Here is a 4765-nt window from a genome sequence, read left to right as displayed (position 1 = left end):
TAGAGCTAGGATTCAACCAATCTTAGTTAAGTAGTAAAAGTATTAATTCTAGCTGTGCTAGAGAACATATATTGTGACTATAATATTGTGTTTCCCTAATCAATCTTACATAGCTCCAATCTTATTCAAATTAATTATGTGTTAAATTATATGTGACTATGCATAGATCTACATGAATTAATTCAACATTAGTAAATTTGGACATGAATTGCTAATAAAATATTAATTGGTAACCAACGAGAATTATCCATAATTAATAAATAATAATAAGGGGAAAGTGGATTCGAACTAACAGAAGTGTTTTTAATATTTGATTGAATCAGTTGAATTTAAGTTTGTCCAAACTTGCAAAATTACATAAAAACAAATTCACTTTTGCTAGAATTTTAGGTTAATTTAATAGTAAGTAGATTAATTAATTAAAACCGTTCCCTGAGTTCGATACCCGACTTTTGTGCTATACTACTTGTGAAGGGGTACACTGCCCTGTGTCGAATAGCAAGTAGGAGAGTAGGTAAAATTAGGTGTAGCTATTTTCACGCATCAAGTTTTTCGCGCCGTTGCCGGGGAACGACTTATTTGATTGTTGATTTATTTGCTCTAGGTTAATCGATCCTTTTTGTGGGGTAAAACCTGCAAAAAGTTAATTTTCAGCTTAGGTTTTTGTTTCAGTACTGAACTTACGGCGTGAGCCCAATCGTTTTACGTTTTTTTCGTTTTTCGTTTTTGTTTAGATTTTCTTCGACGACACGAGGTGGTACTTTTTACCACGTCGTGGTGATCAGTCAGTAGGCAATTTTTAGTTAGTTTTTGTTAAGTTTTACATTTTTATTTTTGTTTTATTGTAGTAGTTCATGACCATAGGTTCCAACACACCTTTGGTACCACCGCTTGAAGATCCAGAGTCGGCCCTTCAGAAGAAGACGGATAAGAAAAAAGGAGTAAACCAAACATCAAAGAAGTCGCCTTTCAAAGATCTTAAACCAGTTTTTGGAAAGAAGAAAGGGAAGAACGTGGGAAAGTCAAGTACATCTTCGAAGAACAAAAGCAAGGTTGAAGGATTTAATCAAATACCTAGTCCACAAGAATCCGAATACGAGTCCGAACCTGAATTCGAACTAGAGAAGAGCGAACCCGAAGACGAACCAGAAAACGAGATGGAAAACATTGCGGATATTTCCATGGGAGCATACAATAAGCGAATAAGAGATGATGCTGGTCCTGATTTAGTACAACCTGTAATTCCTGCCACTACAATATTCGAGCTAAAAGGACACATTCTTACTGCACTTAAAGACGTACCATTTTCTGGGAAGGATCATGAGGATGCTTACAAGCACTTAGATGAGGTCAATGACATTGCAGACTATTTCAACGTCCCAGATGTTCCTAGAGAGACAGTTTTGTTAACGATGCTTCCCGTCACTTTTAAGGGAGCTGCAAAAGATTGGTTGAAATCACTTTCCACCTGGTGCAATTACTACTCGGGAACAGATGCGTGAGCAGTTTCTAGAACAATTCTGCCCACCATCAAAGATAGCTAAACTCAAGAAGGCGATAGCCAACTTTGAGCAACAACCAGGTGAGTCACTTTATGAGGCATGGGAGTGCTATAAAGGGTTACTAAGAAACTGCCCTCAAAATGACCTTAACATACAACAAGAAGTGTCTATCTTTTATGACGGGGTGAATGTCATGACGAGGCAACTCCTTATTCTTAAGGACCACTTACAAAGAAAAATCCGGCGGAAATTAAGGAGTTAATTGAAGAGTTCTCAAAGGATTCTCGTGAGTACTGCAATCCAAGACGTGATGGAGTTAAAGGCATTGGGGGAGGAAATTCTGAAGACATGGCTGCTGTACTAGCCATGCTTAATACTATGGACCAGAGAAAGACAAGGATGAACCATTCAATTCATGCTATTAGAGTTGGATGTGAAAGGTGCAATGGTCCACACTTGACCAAAACTACTACTTAGATGATAATGGGAATAAGAAGGTGCAAGTTTGCTACTCGAGTGGAGATAAATATGATGAAGATCGGAGAAAACCAAAGAAGGATTGGTTGCCATATGAAGAATACAAGAAGCAGAAAAAAGAAAAATATAGGCAGACTGGCCGAGGCTTCTACCAAAAAGAACAACCACCAGCTGAAAAGAAAGTTGACTTAGAGACTATGTTATCTAAATTCATGGAGGCTTCATAGAAAAGACATGATGAGACAGATGCAACCATAAAAGATCAAAGAATGATGATGAAGCATCAACAAGCCATGATGAAAGATCAACAGGCTATGATGAGTGACCAGCAAGTGTTGTTAAGAAATCATCAAGCATCGATCCAAAATCTCGAAGCCCAACTTGGTCAACTAACGACTTTGGTAAATGAAAGATTATCTCCACAATTTCCCGACAAAAAGACTCAATCACATGTTATGGTGATTGAAACTGAAGAAGATGTTATCTCTGAGTTCTTAGAAGCTCTAGAAGTGGAGCCACAACAATTCAGACCAAAGCCGAAGAAGTCAAAACTCGAAGAGAAAAATATTGTTGAAAAGTCAACCTCACGACGTGAGCCTTCAAAACTCATGACGCGGGGAGGGTCTGATCAGAAAGATTTTGATGATGTGCCAGCTTATCGGCCACCGCTTCCATTTCCGTCCCTAGCTAACATCTATCCACTGGAGAAGTAACACTTGAAGTTTATGAAGCAAGTGAAGGGTATTCCAATAAATACACTTTTCATTGAATCGTTATCCAAAGTTCCTGAATATGCCAAGCTCTTACAAGACTTAATCGATACTTGCTAGCAACTGGAAAAGAATTCCAAGGTGATTCTTAGTGAGCAGAGTTCTAAAGTTATATTGGGAGAGTTACCAAAGAAGATGGGAGATCCTGGACGCCTCACTCTTCCATGCGAGTTTGGGAATAATTTGAAGACTTATGCTTTAGCTGATTCTAGAGATAACATAAATCTAATGCCTTTCTCATTCTATCAAAAGCTTAATCTTCCGGATTTGAAGGCTACAAGAATGACAATTCACATGGCTAAGCGTTTAGTGACACATCCAAGAGGCATTGTGGAAGACATTTTGGTGAAAATTGGGAAATTCGTTTTTCCAATTGACTTTGTCGTTATGGATATGAAAGAAGACAACAATGTCCCAATTATTCTTGGTCGCCCTTTACTCAATACTGCTAGAGCCTTGGTTGATATTCGCGAGTCCAAGCTTACTTTGAGAGTTGGAGATGATGAAGCTACTTTTGGAGTAGAAGTTGGTTTTCAAGGCAATGATATTTAAGGTGAAGTCTTCAACATAGATGAAGAAAATGAACTTGAGGAATTGGAAAAGCTTATGGAAGAAGAGATTCAACAAGTCAAGCGTACAAAACCGAGAGCATCCGTTCCACTTGTTTTTGAAGTAATTTCTTATAAAACTTCGACATCTTTGGTTAGTGAGGCAAGTGAAGAATTGGTATCCAGTGATGAGGAAGAGGTTACTTCTAACTTAAGGAGTTCAACTGTGGATGAGAAGATGGTGCCTGTGGAGCTAAATAATGAAGAAAAAGTTAAACCTGTGAAGGATAAAGGAGTTAAAAGGAAGCTTAAAGAGAATGTTGTGAAAGTTAAAAAATAAATTCTAAAAAGGCATATATTAGACGAGTACAAGCTTACAAAAGAAGGTGGAAAGAGCAGAAGATAAAATTGGTGATGGACACTCCGACAAATTCAACGTGAGGTGACACGGAGTCTGGCTCATGACTCCAACAAAAAAAGAAGCGCTTCTCGGGAGGCAACCCGAGTCTAGTTTGCGATTTCTTTTCGTTTTTGCACTTAGTTTAGTTTTTGCATTTTTAGTTGAATTTTAGGATAATTAATCATCAAGTCTTTTAATTATTTTAAAAAATGGTAAAAATCAAGTGTGGGGTTCTAAAAAAATTGAGTGGTAAAATAAATTAAAGTTTTTTTTTTTAGCAAAATGGACTTTTTATAAATAAACCTCGACACCACCTCGTGGCCCAAAAGCCCACCTCGTGGTACTTGGAATATGGCCCAATGGCTTTTAGCCCAGCACTAAGCCCACGTCGTGAATGACTACTTCACGTCGTGACCTTTAAAAAGTCACGTGGGGGGGGGACCAGTTTATACTAAACCCTTTGACCAAACTACCTTTACCCTCATTGTGCACGGACGAAGAACAAAGCCCCACATCTGATTTTCTGCCATTTTCTTCCAAAATTTCTTGCATTCTTAGTCTCCTAACAACATTTGGTAAGCATTACATCCACTAATCTTGTTACTTTCTTCTCATTTTACATTTGGTGGTTAGGGTTTACTTAGAGATGAAATACCCAAAATTGAGTTGTTTGATTGATAATTTCCCACTCATGTGCAATGTAAGACCTTAGATTGAGGAAATTAACAAACCCCAACTGGTATTGTTGGTTAGTTTTGACCACACTTGGACCGACCAGAAGTCACGACACGAACATGATTCACGACGTGACCCTGAAAGTCACGACGTGAAATCTGGGCGACCAGACTTTTGTTTTGCATTGAAATTTAAACATTCGTGGTTTTGGTTTGTTTTGTCTACTATTGGTCATTTCAGGATAAAATGGGTCCTCAAAGGGCAGTCCCACAAGAACAAGACCCTATTGACGTGGCAAGTATCCACCCGCTCTATCAATTTCCTCAAAATCTCTCTCGTGCTTTGCTTAGTAACTATACAAATCGTTTGGGGTGGTTGTACAATCGCGAGTTC

General features: G+C 38.3%; 1 non-coding gene across 1 annotated transcript; it reads right to left on the bottom strand.

Annotated features, from left to right (window-relative positions):
• Positions 1-1542: 1542 nt before the first annotated feature.
• LOC145141638 (small nucleolar RNA R71) lies at positions 1543-1649 on the bottom strand. Its single transcript, XR_013722831.1, has one exon. It is a non-coding gene; the product is annotated as a small nucleolar RNA R71 (small nucleolar RNA).
• Between the last annotated feature and the right edge of the window lie 3116 nt (positions 1650-4765).

This window comes from Lactuca virosa, chromosome 9, assembly GCF_052849685.1.
Source record: "Lactuca virosa cultivar CGN04683 chromosome 9, Lactuca_virosa_CGN04683_v6, whole genome shotgun sequence".
NCBI classification, from domain to species: Eukaryota; Viridiplantae; Streptophyta; class Magnoliopsida; order Asterales; family Asteraceae; genus Lactuca; species Lactuca virosa.
The sequence above is the reverse complement of the archived record's forward strand: the minus strand, read 5'-3'. Positions and strand labels throughout refer to the sequence as shown.